The 16,373-nt window shown below is 38.1% G+C and overlaps 1 protein-coding gene and 1 pseudogene across 1 annotated transcript in view; one reads left to right on the top strand and one right to left on the bottom strand.

Annotated features, from left to right (window-relative positions):
- AGBL1 (AGBL carboxypeptidase 1) overlaps positions 1–16,373 on the top strand; it is a 789,011-nt gene that overhangs the window by 749,824 nt on the left and 22,814 nt on the right. The gene's annotated exons all lie outside the window — the stretch shown is intronic.
- Positions 1,193–1,306, bottom strand: LOC125169319 (uncharacterized; annotated as a pseudogene).

Raw genomic sequence — 16,373 nt, 5'->3', positions numbered from 1 at the left:
AATATAATGGTATCTCAAAAATATTAGTAAAGTAAATAAGAAACTGAATGGGATGACTATGTAAGTACAACACATGCAATTTACTACACACACACACATATATATGTATATATATACACACACACACACACATACATAAAACAGAGTAGCATAGATTGTTCAAAATGTAGTGGACATCTAGGTGGGAGTGTGCAAAGGTGATGAAGCACAAAAAGAAAAAAAAATACACGAAACACTAGAGGTGCCTTGCATGATCTGAATGTAAGAGCATCCATTCATTAGGGACTGAGGAGTATGATTAACTCAGTTCTGTGCACGTGAGATAGAGAATCAAGTGTAATATCTTAATTGAACACAATTAAACTATTTTTAAAGTTCATATTGAATATTCTATGGCACTTTGAGATTAAAGGACATTTACTGAAGCTGGGAAGTGTACCTACTAAAATCCTACAGAAAATGTCTCTCTTTAAGATGGACGTCAACCATCACCTCTGTCATCACATGGTCATGAGGGACACAGCACTAACACAGAACAAGAAAATAAATACAACATATGATGTTGGAAGAAAGTTAAAAACGCCTCATTATTCTCAGGTGATAGATGAATGTCTACAAAGAAAATGTAGGGAAATCTACACAAAAATATTTAGATAGACTAGAAAATTTCAGCAAGGTTATTGAAGGTTTTTTTTTAAGTAATCTCTACACCCAAAGTGGGTCTTGAACTCATAACCTTGAGATCAAGAGCCACATGCTCCACTGACTGAGCCAGCCAGGTGCTATTAATATGTGATATATTATAAAACACCAATATATAAAATTAATAACATGCCTATATAGCAGTAGCAAACAACACGTAATTTCTAAAATTGCAGCAAAAGGAAATCAGGTGTTAGTCCTGTAATATATCTAACAAAAATATAAATGATCTTTCAGAGTAAAAATATAAATTTTAATTAAAGGACCTTTAAAGAGACCAAAAAAAAGCATAGATCTATACTGTACTAAAAAGGAAGAATCAATATAATAAAACTGTCAATTGTTGTCATAGTAATCGATTAGCTAAACACAAACTGATTAAAATCTGAAAAGGGTTTCTCTTGAGAAACTAATTCTAAAATCCATAAAAATGAATTAAAAAAAACACATCCAGTGTACTTCTGGGGGAAAAACAAAAGGTTAAGAGGCAGTGGGGTAGGTGATACTTAAATTTTCAAGTAAATATGATGACAAATCTCTCAACTTATTAAACTGATAAGAACAGATACCACACTTGATCTTAGCCAAAAGGCCGAGAAGCGATTAAATCTCTCAACTTATGTAGTCACTTCAGAGTTTCTTAACATTAGTACTACTGGCATTTGGACCAGGTCGTTCCTTGTTGTGAGGAACTGCTCTGTGCATTGCAGGATGTTTAGTAGCATCCTTGGCTTCTACTTCCACAGTTGTGACAATCAAAAGTGTCTGCAGACTTTGCCACATGTCCCCTTCTGGGAAAATTGCCCTGATTGAGCACCACTGCGTTAAAATAATTAAAATCATTCGATATTGGCATTGGTGTAGACAGACAGACTCATTACAGAGAGGAAAGAAACAAGAATCAGATGTACATGGGGATCTGGCATATATAGCAGTGCTATTACAAATTCAAGGGGAAAGCTTCAACAGAGGATTCTCTGATAATTAGCTACTTATGGAAACTGATAAGTCAAATAGATGTCTTATATCATACAAAAAAAAATAAATCTCTGATTAATTAAAGAACTAAGTGTGAAGATCTGAATGCAAAATTAAAGCAGTATCCAACCTTTTACTAGCATTTTCATTTGTATCAATCAGTCCTAGAACAACTTCACACATATATTCAAGGAGATATTTCAGATACTTATTTTGCCCCAGTTTGTACCAGCAAAAACATGCATTGGGAACAATTTTACTATCTCTCATTAAGATAAATACACTTTATTTTTAATTTAATGGAATACTATGTATCTGTTTAAATGAATTAGCTAGATCTAAAACTATCAGCAATTTTGGAGTAAACCTCCAAAAAAAAAAGAGTAATACCAAGAGAAAAAAGCAAATTGTAAACTGATACTTACAGTAAGATATCATACATTTAAAATGTGAAAAACAATAAAACACTATAGAATAATATATATTTCATAGTAGCCTACACATATATTAATAGATGGAACACCAGGAGGAAAAAATTATATTTCTGAGAAGCAGGGGAGGACAGACAGAGGGGTGATGTGGGATTTTAATTACAGATTTAAATAAATCTGTAATTAGAAAATGTTCTAAAGGAAATGTGGCACAATTTTAATATTTGTTAACGTTTGATCATCAAACATAAAACTATGTTATATACAGATGATAGATAGATAGATAGCTATTTCTGTGTGGAAAGTGTGTTCATAATAAAAATATAAGGCATTCTTGGTTGCCTGTACCATGGATAAGAGATATTGTTAGTGTCTAGAGACAAAATTAAATCTACCTACAAATATAAAAAATGCAATTTAGATGAGTGGTTGACAGGCCAAAGGTGACTTCCAAGGCAAACTTTCTTTTGCATCCCTCTCCTGTAAAAGTGTCCCTGCACGAGATACAGGGTGCTTCCGAGTTTTCTTAGCAAAGGCTCCATGTTCCTGCATGAGGGCCAACTGAACACAGGGATGTTCTCTTTCCTGCTCGGGAGGTGATCAAAACATACACTTTAAAACCTTCTTCTGTTTTGCATTGTGACTTTGCAGCAGGCTTTCCACTTTTATTCAAATGAATTTTAATGCATGACAACATGAATTCAAATTTTTCTATATTACAGATAGCTAACTGATGAATCAACGTGATTTTTCTTCCCTGTTTATTAACGAGCCCTCTCTTTCTTCTTCTCCCCTCTTTACTCTTTACTTCTTTTTCTCACCTCAACACATTCATCTCTGTTCTCATTTGCTTGAATGTCCTTTCACTGGGCTTATCTTTTTCTTCCAAAGCCAAAATAATGATGCACATTATTCTTATCCGGCTCTCTCCTTACTTTTCCATTTCCAGCACAGATTTGGCCTAACCAGTGGATCATTGATTAGATGTTTACACAGTACACTGGATCTTTATTGCCCCCATTCATTTGTCTTATTCAAGGGAAATAAGATTAGATCTACTTGAATTATGTCATTTCTAAAGATATGTAAAAACTTTTAAAGTTTGGGGGAAATACAGAGTGGATAATGTTTCAAAATATGGTTGTTGTTGTTGTTGTTGTTGTTAATAATTTAATAGTAGGCCTCCTACCTCTTTAACCTTTCTATGTTGAATTGAAAACAAGCAAAACAAAAGTACAGGATACAATTTATCTTGCTCTCCACGAAGAAGTCTGACTCAAAATACCTTCTCTGGAAGGGGAGACAGGCATAGGACTGGAGCAGATGTTTCCCCCTTGAGTTTTTATTTAGGCGCCTCTTCCAAATCTGACATGCACTCAAGGCTTTGTCACTCTAATTACCATTAAGTTCTCTTTCCTTTTATCACTCACACACTCAGACCTATAAACTCCAGGCAATCCCATATCAGTGACGAGTGTGAATTATCTGATTGAGATGAACTACACTCACCACTTTCTTTGCAAATGAGAGGTGCTTTATTTCCATCAGGTGCAGATCAGGTTGGAATTTGGTTTGACACAAGAGGTGGTCATTGTCATGACCTCTGGGAGAGTACCCACCCAGAGTTCGAGTCCCCTTTTACTCTCTCAGAAGCAAAAGGAAGTCAAAGAGGGTCCACCCTGCAGCTCTACTATAGGAGTCCTGAAAAATCAGTCAGTGTGAAGTCAAAGCTATCACCATGGTGACCAAAGTGGTCCCAATCCAGCTTTCCAGGAGACTGCAGAAGGGCTGTAACCAGAAGGACCTGATGCCAGCCAGATAGCGGAATGGCCAGAAAGCCTGAAAGTCAGGAAAAACCGTCGTTTGCTTCATTTTCCCCCATAAAACGCTAAACAAACCTCTGGTGTTGTGTCAAGAGAGTCCTTATTTGCAGTCATATGATGTTACTATTTTCTATTACAAATTGCAAATTCAATTCCCAAATTCAATTATCCTGGAGACAGCCAACCAGTAAGCTTAGCAGTGTTTGAAAAGAAGAACAAGTAGTACACAGGTTTATAAACACATATAGAAATACAAAACTGTTCACATATAAGCTCCAATAAAACTGAAAATGGACAGCTGATAAATCCAGACTGGGGTAGAAATGGAGCAAGGGAGTTTTGGTGGTCAGACCTAAGACAGAATCTGGATTTGTGTGTTTTCTGGAACAGTATTCCAAAATGATCCTCCATGAAGGACACTCTATTTCTTTAATTTTTAAAATGATTTTTTTTTTTGAGAGAGAGAGAGAGAAAGACAGATGGTGAGCAGGGGAGGGGCAAGAGAGAGAGAGATAGGGAGACACAGAATCCAAAGCAGGCTCCAGGCTCCGAGCTGTCAGCACAGAGCCTGACGCGGGGTTCAAATTCATGAACCGCGAAATCATGACCTGAGCCGAAGTTGGATGCCTAATCCATGAGCCACCCAGGTGCCCATATTTTTTTTAATGGCCAGTGAAGCTTGGGAAACTGCATAATTCAACTTCTCCTAGAGATTCATAAAAGTTATTAAACATATTTAAGAGTCCAAACATCCTTAAAGAAATCTCGTCTTACTTTATTTAACATTCCCCCAATTTGTTTAACCATAACACGTTTTTTTTCTTAAGAAGCCTTTTTGGCAGTTCTCAGAGCTTTGAGAAACAATGATGCAGTGTAAATAGATTTCAAGTTATGGAAGACATCCCTTTAAAGATAAGACTCACATTCTAAGATTTTTAAATTTTTTTTCATGAAAAGCCACAGAGTTTTACAAGACATGTTTTGAGGCAAGACCTATTTAGGTCTTTGCTATTCAAAGTGTGGTTCCTGGAACAGCAACATTGGCATCACCACAGAACCTGTTAGAAATGCAGAACTCTGGTTCTGCCCCAGAGCTATGGAACCAGAATCTTGCATCATCTCTAAGAAGCCCCAGGTTACTCTGCTGCACAGAAAGTGTGAGGAAGCATATTTTAGGAGACTCACACTTTTTTTAACTTTAAAAAAATTTTTAAGTTTATTTTTGAGAAACACAGAGATAGCATGAGCAGGGGAGGGACAGAGAGAGGGAGGGAGAGAGAGAATCCCAAGCAGGCCCTGCACCATCAGCACAGAGCCTGATGTGGGCCTAGAACCCACAAAACCATGACATCATGACCTGAGCAGGAGCCAAGAGTCGGATGCTTAACCAACTGAGCCACCCAGGCACCCCAGCAGATTCTCAGACTTTCTAAAGTATATGGATTTCATGCCTCTCTGTAAGCAAGCTGGGAAATACAGACGAGAATTATATAATTAAGGTTAATGGCATTTGTCTTTTAAAATTTGAACATTGAAAAATTTTTAAGAGAGTAAAAGTTGTATTAAAATATAATGTAAACCTTAGGGGTGCCTGGATGGCTCAGTCGGTTGGGTGTCCAACTTCGGCTCAGGTCATGATCTCACAGTTCGTGAGTTTGAGCCCCTCACTGGATTCTGTGCTGACAGCTCGGAGCCTGGAGCCTGTTTCGTATTCTGTGTCTCCTTTCTCTGCACCTCCCCCACTCATGCTCTGTCTCTCTCTGTCTCTCTGTCTGTCTCAAGTAAATATTTAAAAAATTAATATATATATATATATGCACACATACATACACACACACACACACACACATATACATATATATAATTTAAACCTTGAAGACGTGACCAGTTTATAAATAAATGCATATCAGCATTGGGTCTGGATCCAAATAACTGGATCAACATGTAGGATTAAATCAAGAGAATGGCAGAATACACAAAACCAGAACAAAGCTACAACTCCCATCTGACTGGGACTTAGATTTGTTTTTTTAACGTTTATTTATTGAGAGACAGAGAGACGCAGAGCATGAGCAGGGGAGGAGTAGAGAGAGGGGGAGACACAGAATCTGAAGTAGGCTCCAGGCTCTGAGCTGTCAGCACAGAGCCTGACGCGGGGCTTGAACTCACAAACTGTGAGATCATGACCTGAGCCAAAGACGGTTGCCCAACCAACTAAGCCACCCAGGCGCCCTTTGACTGGGACTTAGAACAATTTTCTTGTGAGAAGGGAAAAGCATTTGGTCACACACATACGCTGTAGTTATATTGACACATTATACGCAGAATTCTCATTCCATTTTCCAAAAGGGGCAACTGTAAGGCTTAGAAATATTCTTATTATTTGAAAATATCTGTGCTAACATTTGTGCATTACTCACTTACTGGTTTATGAATTCATTTCACAAGTATTTTCACTGGATTTAACACTATCCTGAGATCAGTAAGACATAAAATTTCCCATGAGAGGGTGCATAATCTTGTTTATTAGATGGATTATAATTAATCCACCAGGTTGAAAGCATGCACATTGCAAGGTTATGACAAAGAGTTCTATAAATAAAAAAAAAAAGTACATGACAGATGTTAGGTACATATGAGAGTGTGTTTAAGGATCTGGAAAAATCCCCATGTCATTATTTATCTGTGTCTTCTCATATCACTCAGAGGTAGTAGAGAATTAGTGTAGTATATAGGTAGAGGGTGGAGTAAGATTCTCTTTCTTCCAAGTCTCTGTGTTAGTCTTTTTTGACTTCCTGCCTTCCTTATTGAACTACTGTTCAATGGTTTTTCTGAACAATGGTTCTTTGAAGACAGTGGCTTCCCAGTGGATGCTTGATTCTTTTCAGCACTACCTAGTATCAAGCTGATCTCAGAGTTCATACATGTAAAGCTCAGGATAAGAGATCTTGGAGAAAGAATTATGAGTGATTCAAAGGTAAAACATTGGCATAAATTTAAGAAGGGAAGCCAGCTTTGCATGCAATTAAGCTAATGAAATATGTGAGCCAGGAAGTATACTGTGTGTTCATGCGCATGCCTGTGTGTGTGTGTGTGTGTGTGTGTGTGTGTGTGTGTGTGTGTGTGTCTGTGTGTGTGTCCCAGATTCTGGTTTAGTGGCAGCTCCCTGTACTGAAGGTAACCAAAATATAAGGAGAGGATAATTTAATAAAGTCTAACTGGTGATATCTGTGCTCATTAAGATAGGTATTCTTATTTATAAAGATAAGAATGATATGATCATATTTGTTAGGATTTAGAAAAAGATAAGAGGTAAGTCTATCAAGAATGGCCCAGGGGTGCCTGGGTGGCTCAGTCAGTTAAGTGTCTGACTCTTGATCTTGGCTCAGATCATGATCTTATGGTTGGTGGGTAGGCTATGCACTGTCATTTGGGAGCCTGCTTGGGATTCCCTCTCCCCCTCTCTCTTTGTCCCTCCCCTGCTCACACACTCTCCTCTCAGAATAAATAAACTTTATCTCTTTCTCTGTCTCTGTCTCTCTGTCTCTCTCTGTGTCTCTCTCTGTCTCTCTGTCTCTCTGTCTCTCTGTCTCTGTCTCTCTCTCTCTCTCTCTGTCTCTCTCTCTCTCTCTCTCTCTCTCTCTCTATATATATATATATATATATATATATATATAAAAGAATGGCCTAAACTGGGGCACCTGACTGGCTCAGTTGGTAGGGCATGCAACTCTTGAACTCAGGGTTGTAAGTTCAAGCTCCACATTGGGTATAGAGATTACTTAAAAATAAAATCTTAAAAAAACAAAACAAAAAGAATGGCCCCAAATATGCAGAAACTGGTGTCAGGAACAGAGAAGAGACTGTGTCAATAGTTCCATTGAGAGGTGATAAGGATATGAAACAAGGAATGTTCTATGGAGATAACGTAGCAGGGGGGATATGAAGCACAATATTTAAGAACGCTGGAAGTGAATGGCATCACAGACAGTGAATAACCCCCTCTGGAGCAGAAGTACAGGGAAGTGTTAATAAATATCAGGTGTCTATCACAGTGTATAGGAGAAATTTCTTAAGACAGGGAAGTGTTTATAAATATCAGGTGGCTATCACAGTGTATAAGAGAAATTTCTTAAGACTTTTGGGAATAGAGAGCAAACTATTTTGTCACATTCATTTTAAGAACTTGACATGACTTACGTGTTGGAAAGAATTTACTTCTGGAAAACTAAGAGACACTCTGATATAACCCAAAGAAAAGGAGAAAGGAGACCAATTGTTTTGCCTTCTTGAACTAAACTGAAGTTCATGATAGAGAAGTACAAGTGTTCTCAGTTTTCCTTGTACATGTTGCAGTTTATTTTGCTGGAAGAGGAAGGAAATTGACAGTCTGTCCAGCGAGGAACAAAGATTAAACTTTGGTATAAAAAATGTCAGCATTCTATCTCCATAGAACCACAACACGAGTGATAGGATAGAAGGAAGGGGAAAACAAGGAAGATAAAAGGAATAGAAAGGACGAGGAAAAAGACAAGAGAGAAAGGAGGAGGAGAAGGGGGAATAGGAAGAAATGAGAGGGTCCTGTTGTCTGTGAAGCCAGCCCAAGAAACCATAATAGAACTTTCTTTCTTTAAAGAACAAACATACTGTCTCTTACCTCTCAGCCTCCTCTTTTTGCTGTCTGTGCTTTGTAACAGCCTCCCATTCTTCATCTCTTTGAACACTGGAAGCCCCCTGACTACTCCCTTCTTATAAGACACCAAAGATCAAATTAAAATTGCTGTTTCTTTGGAGCCCAGCAATTGAGCCTTATGCTGGAAATATAGAGCCATTTGAGTTTGGCTGAAGAGGTCTTGAAAGAAATGAGGGAAGGCTCTTCATCTAAGAAAATCCATCCTGATTCCCTTGGTATATTGGACCTCATCTGGTATGGACCTAGTTCTTCTAATGGGACCCACCATTGGGAGCCTATGAATACCAACATGAGGACAACTGCTCTTCCATACAAGGTGTCAGCATTAATAATGAAAAGATTTTTTTTATGCAATTTGTTTACAAGATCACCTGCAACCAAGTGAAAGCCTTATAATGGGAGAAGTCATGCTTGTGAAAGTTGACATAAATGCTAAATCCTGACTCACACTATTCCACTGACCCAGGTGTGTGGAAGAGGGCTGTGCTTTTTAACTGAATGGTCAAAAGCAGAAGATATTGACTGACTCCATGAGAAAGAAAAAAAGAGAAATTTCTCGTATCCCAGCACCTTTACTAGGAAAGTAAAATGCATGATCTTTCCTTTTACTGCCTAATTTAAATTACTTGGGTAATTACTTGGCCAACTGAACTAACTGATCATGATAGTTTTCCATTCACCCTGGATACTACCTTAGAATCTTTCTTAACACCGTATGTAATAAAGCCACTGTTGGTAGATAATTATTACTCTCTAAACCCTACTTACCAACTCTGTCATAAATTATTTATCTGACGAGAGAAGGAGAAAGAAGTTTCATAGTTATAAGAATTGGAATCCTTGAAACAGGCTGAGTTGGCCCAACCTGTGACAAAGAGGTAAAGTTCTGGCAGCTTCTATGAGGTGGTGACATCTTTCGGTGTAGCTCCATACCAAGATTCAGACTTCATCTGGGTTTAGTCCACAGTGGACTGTAAGTCCACTGTATTATACCATATGGATATAATTGCCAAGGCTACCATCACTCTGTGGACACATCAAACTTTTGGCTGCATGCCATTAAATGTTTGAATTATAAAACTCATTTGTGATCATCACACATTTGGTATATTTATCTGCCTCCCCTTTCCCTATGGGGAAAGAATGCACTGATCATCCTAATGTGAATATTCTGTTTCACAAAAGCTAGATTTCTCACATGTATTCTATATGAATATATTGCAATTCTTATTCTCTGCATTCCCTTAAAACTTAGTTTTGCATAGCCCTGCATGTAATTTCCCCAATTCTTTGCTTTTTAAAAATTTTTTTTCCTGACAATGATAGATCCAGTGTCTCAATAAACTCCATCCAAAACCGATTTTCTGGACCAGCCAACTCTGTTCCTTTCATTATAATCTAGAAATAAGCAGTATGTATACCTGAATGGTTAAGGGCAAAAAATTTGTATCAGACATATTAGATTTTGCAACTGTCTGGCTACGTGACCTTTAGTGAACTTCAAAATCTTTCTATGGCTCACTTTTGGTGCTTGTGAGATAGTAATAAGAGCGTATTAACGATGCTGTAAGCTTTAGTAAGATCAAATGAAATGATAAAGGGATGTGCTCAGCAGTCCCATTAGTTAGCACTCAGTATGTATTAGCTATTGTCATTATTCCTTCTTTATAACTCCAATGGCATTAAGTTGCCACATGGAAAACACAGTGGCATGAGAGCAGCATTAGGTCCATAATGATTTTATGCCCATGATACCTAAACTTACTTTTGTGACTTAATCTAACTATTGTTAGTTTCTCTACCATTAATAGCTGAAGCTTCTTGATGGTGCAAAATCTATTTTACATATAATTACTTAAAAGGCCATTTTAGCTACAGTAGCAATTTCATCTGACTTCATGCCATTTCTAAGTCACTCAGTGTCAGAAAGCCTACCTACTCTTTAGGGAACTGGTTCCTCCCAAGATTCCCCATGTCAGGTTGTCCTGGTACCATCGGAAAGATCACAGATTGGGCATCAATCATCCAAAGGCATTTATCAGTCACCCAAAAGAGCATAATGCTTTGCTAACTATGGTGTGCACAGTGAATTCTACAGACATAGCCCCAGAATCTAGTACCTTGTCTTAAACAAAGCACTTCTTCAGGGAGAAGGAGAGAGTGTCTTTGTGTAGAATGAGAAGGGGTGTGTCTTGGTGAAAAGAGTGTTCCCTGCAATGTCAAGAAAGACTCGACTTCACTGGGTTCATCCTTTAGCAGTTCACTTTCCAACTCTGAATCTGTTTATTTCCTCTTTTTAATGTTTATTTATTTTGAGAGAGCGAGTAAGTGGGGGACAGACAGACACACAGAGAGAGAGAGAGAGAGAGAGAGAGAGAGAGAGAGAGAGAGAGAGAGAGAGAAAATCCCAAGTAGGCTCTGCATGGTCAGCTCAGAGCCTGACAAGGGGCTTAAACTCGCCAATCATGAGGTCATGACCTGAGCTGAAATCAAGAGTTGGATGCTCAACCACTGAGCCACCCAGGTGCTCCTGAATCTGCTTCTTCACTGAAAAGTAGAATTATAAAATCCACCTGCTTTCCAGGGTTCTTAATGCTTTGAAAACGTCTGCAGTGTGCCATAAATATGGATAAATCACTTTTCTGCAAAATAATAATAATAATAATAATAATAACAAATATAAAATGATCAGAATAGAAAATATGTGAACAATAGATAATTATACATATTCCTTTTTTTTTTTAATTTCAACTCTGTGCCAGACGGAAAACAGAACCATAAGCAAGTTGGCTGGGGGTATGGGTAGAAATTACTCTATTACACCATGTTGGTTAGTAGTAACAATTTCATGAGTAGAAAACAGAGAAATCCTAATTCTGGGTAATTTTTTGTATTACTTAAGCAGAGATATGAAACAGAACATTTTTTTTTATGGAGAAAAAAATTCCATTTTTCATGGTGTTGGGGAGTTTTAGCAGGGGAATAAGGTCTTGAGAAGTGGTTCGTAGAGTTCATTGGGTAGCATTTCTTATTAGCTCTGAGGCTCTAGAAACAGGACCACCCTCCCAAGGAGCTTCTGACCAGAGCAGTGGGATAAAAGTCCCAAATGGCTTCCCATTGTTTTTAAGGTACAAACACAGTGTATCTTGGGGGATTGATGTGGGAAACAAAGGCAGAAGGAAATGGCAGATGGAATTACATTTCCTTATAACCTGCAGCCCATTGACAACTACTTGAGGCCAGCTGTGTAAAAGTTTCTCCAGGAAATCCCTACTATCTTAATGTTAATGCTTTGCTAGAGGGAAAAACAACCTTAGCTTACCAACACTAGGCCTCCAGTATCCTGGCAGTCTTCTTTAGTAGAGGAAAATCTCTTGGGAAACTTCCTCTGTAACGCCCGAGGTTGTGAAACCCCCCACAAGAGACCACCAGAGTCGTAAGTCAAAGCCAAGCGGCAAGGGTCGTTTATTGCAGGTTCGAACCTGGACCTCCACGCACTCGTTGCCAGTGACGCTAAGAGGCCCCGATCAGGGTTGGTACAGCGTTTTTATAGACAGAGACAAATAGCATAGGGGAGGTTTCAGATTATGGGGGGCCTGATTAGTTGATTTTAAAGTAAGGACATTTGTTGTTCTCTGATTGGGCGTCCTTTGTCTGTCCTTTGGCGGGAAGGCTTTGTCCTGTTACTTGTGCCTGGAGAAAAAAGGGGAAGGGGGAAGGGGAGGAATGTGTTAAGCAAGCAAGATTACAGAAGCGAGAAAATGCTGGTGAGTAAGTATTTTCATAATCTTAGGGTATAGCAAACTAAGTCTAGAAAAATTTAACGGTGCTCACATCGAACAATAGGCAAGACATACAAAATTTTAAATTCATTTTCTACACCTCTTGACTTCCCCACCTCCCAAATGTATGTATATATGTATGTATATATGTATCTATGTATATGTGTGTGTGTGTATATATACATATATATATATATATATATATATATATATATATATATATATAAAACCAGTCCTTCCTCACAACCCCAGTGCAGCTCTTTCTGTCCATGGGTCCTGTCCCCATGCTTTAATAAAATCACCTTTTTTTTTTTTTTGCACCCAAGATATCTCAAGAATTCTTTCTTGGCTGTTGGATCCAGACCCCACCATCACCCCATAAACCTCATCAGTACAACTTGAACCCCGTCTCTAAATATTACCATTGTTCTCCATCTTCAATGGCAGCATTTTTGTAGTTTCTCTGATGCACCATGCTCTCCACACACGAAAAAGGAGTATGGGAAATGATGCCCCTCTGGCTGAGACCGCCTTTCTTTACCTTTTTGTTTAGTTAACCCATCCTCTCTACCCATCCTAACCCATCCTCTCTGGTAGGTACCCAGTCACTACCTCAGAGAACCATCCTCTGAGACTCCATACCAAATCAGATCCCTGTTATAAGTTCTCAAGAACACATCAGTTCTTTTCCTATATGTCTGATGTGTTCGAAATCATGGACATTTCTGCATCATTATTTGGCTGGCGATCCAACAGCCTATAAGCCCCATGGCAGAGGCAGTGATACCTGGTACCTTCAGTACCAATGAAAGGTCTGCAGCTGTTCACTAATAATTGCTGCATGTGTTAAGGAATAGCTTAGTAAATGAGCAAAGGAAACACACCCTTTACAATTGTAAAATATATTTTATCATTATAGTAGTTATGTGAATTTAGTGTAGAAAAACATGAAAACATAAAATTATAAGTAGGACAAAGATATTTATATCATGTAAGATTATTTATTATAATTTATTAATTTATTATTTATTTATCACTTATTAATATATTAATAAAGTATGTTATTACAATCCTTCCAATCATCTGAATGCAGATGTTCATTCATATATATATATATGAATTCATATATATATATATGCAGATATATATGTATTTAATTGGATTATTGGGCACTCATTGTTCATAATCCTGTCTTTTAAAAAAAAGTTAGATGTTTATTTTTAATAGAGAGACAGAGCGTGAGCAGGGGAGGGGCAGAGAGAGAGGGAGACACAGAATGTGAAACAGGCTCTAGGTCCCAAGCTATCAGCACAGAGTCCGAAGTGGGGCTCAAACTCATGAACTGTGAGATCATGACGTGAGCGGAAGTCAGAGGCATAACCAACTGAGTGACTCAGGCACCCCCATAAGCCTGTTTTATAACTTATTGATACCATGAAAATTTTCCAAGGTCATAGCTTGTTATTCACCAAAATAAAATTTTTTAATGTTTATTTATTTTTGAAAGAGAGACAGAGAGACAGAGCATCAGCAGGGGAAGGGCAGAGAAAGATGGAGACACAGAATCCAGAGCAGGCTCCAGGCTCTGAGCTGTCCACACAAAGCCAGACTCGGGGCTCAAAGTCACGGACTGTGAGATTATGACCTGAGCCAAAGTCGGATGCTTAACCGACTGAGGCAGCCAGGCGCCCCTCACCAAAATCATTTTTAATAGTTAAGTAGTCTTGTGGCTTTTTGTCAAATATCTCAATTTATTTAACTAATAGCTTATTGTTGGCATTTAGGTTATTTTAAATATTTTATAGTAAACGGTTGTGGAATAATCAGTTGTTTTGCTAATTTTCTCATGCCCTGCTCTTAGGATAAATTTCTGAACATGGAATTATTTAGTCTAATATTTTGATACATATTGCCAAATTGTTTTTAAAAGGAAAATGATTCCAAAGCTTTCTCACACTAGCAAGATGTAAGAATATCTAGTCACACTGATCTCAAGAATATTATTTCTAGGGGCGCCTGGGTGGCGCAGTCGGTTAAGCCTCCAACTTCAGCCAGGTCACGATCTCGTGGTTCGTGAGTTCGAGCCCCGCGTCAGGCTCTGGGCTGATGGCTCAGAGCCTGGAGCCTGTTTCCGATTCTGTGTCTCCCTCTCTCTGTGCCCCTACCCCGTTCATGCTCTGTCTCTCTCTGTCCCAAAAATAAATAAAAAAAACGTTAAAAAAAAAAAGAATATTATTTCTATTCTCCTTATCAAACTCTTTCAAGGTGATAGACAAAATTTTGTACTTCATTTTAATTTGTATCTCTTGATTACAAAGAAGGTTGAATTTACACATAGACACAAATACATGCAAATATGTATTTATACTCATATATGCATATTTATAAAATCTTATTTTGTTCATGCATTATATCTTGAATTTTCTATATATATGACACATATTATTTATAAAGATCATATTTTTTCATATTTCTGTACGTATCTTTTGCTTTTCTTTTTTTTTAAGTTTATTTATTTTTGAGAGATTGAGAGACAGAACGTGAGTGGGAGAGGGGCAGAGAGAGAGAGGGAGACACAGAATCTGAAGCAGGCTCCAGACTCTGAGCTGTCAGCACAGAGAGTGATGCGGGGCTGGAACTCACAAGCAGTAAGATCATTACCCCAGCAGAAGTTGGCGCCCCCTTCTGTTGCTCTTCTTACCCGAGGTTTTTTTTTTTTTTCCTCAGAAATGTATAAATATTAAAACATATATTTTAATGATCTTCTTCATTTGAAGCATTTTATATTTTCTCAGCTGGTTGATCCCTTTTGATTTTAATTTACTGATTTGTTATATAGTGACACACATTTTAATACATTGACAGTTATATCTTCTTTTGTTATTTTCTTGTTATTTATAGGGTGTGTGTGTGTGTGTGTGTGTGTGTGTGTGTGTGTGTGTTCTTCACATATTAATAAAGATTTTATGTTTCGATTGCTATACATTATGAACTAACTTTTTTCCATATGTTTTTCAAATAAATTTCTGGTTGTTCCATCAAATACTGATACCACAGGCTGAGAGGGGGTCCCATAGGACCAGACAAGAGGGTCCTTGGCTGCATGGAGAAGAGAAATCAAACGTGAGCCAGTAGGAGGTGAAAGCAGAGTTTATTGAAGGTATAGAAAGAATGCAGGTAGAGACAGTGTGGCTGGAATACTCAGAAAGGAGAGGATTGAGTCTTGTCTTTGTTTGGGACCTGGGGGTTTCTACTGAGGATTGCAGTCTGGTGCACCTGTCCTCTGAGGCATCCAAGTACAAGTTAGAACAAAAACGAGGGCCCAATTCTTATTCCTTGGAGCCAGTGGTTCTTGGTGCTGAGGCATCTAGCGCTGGTGGACTGGGATATGCATATGGTGGTTTGGTCCTGTCGTTCTCACCTGGGCCTTTCTTAGTCGTTATCTATTCTAGAGAAATCATTACCTCCTTGGTCCTTACAATGAGGACTTTTCGCATTCTGAGGAATGTGTAAAGTGGACGTGCAGGTCCTAGCAAGAAGAGAAGCAGTAAAAGGAACACAAAGCAGATATTTATGGCGTCCTTCAGTGTATGTATCTCAATACGACTTAGACAACAATCAATTTTTTCTTGATATGCCACTTTTAACATATAGTTTTTTTTAATTTTATTTGTTTCTTTGGGGAAAGAAAGAGAGAGAGGCATATCGAGCATGGTGTGGGGCAGAGAGAGAAGAAGAGAGAAAGAATCCCACCCAGGTGTCCCAACACATCATTTTTTTTTAATCGTTGCTTATTTAAGTAGAGTTGATATATAATGTCATATTAGTTTCAGGTGCGTAGCATAGTGATGCGACGATTCTATACATTATGCAATATTCACAACAATTTTTATATGTATTTATTCAGTCCTAAATGTAGAAGACAGGACAAACTTAGCAATGAGGAATTGAGACAAGCTTCTGG

The sequence above is a fragment of the Prionailurus viverrinus genome, chromosome B3 (genome assembly GCF_022837055.1).
Source record: "Prionailurus viverrinus isolate Anna chromosome B3, UM_Priviv_1.0, whole genome shotgun sequence".
Lineage (NCBI taxonomy): Eukaryota > Metazoa > Chordata > Mammalia > Carnivora > Felidae > Prionailurus > Prionailurus viverrinus.
The sequence above is the reverse complement of the archived record's forward strand: the minus strand, read 5'-3'. Positions and strand labels throughout refer to the sequence as shown.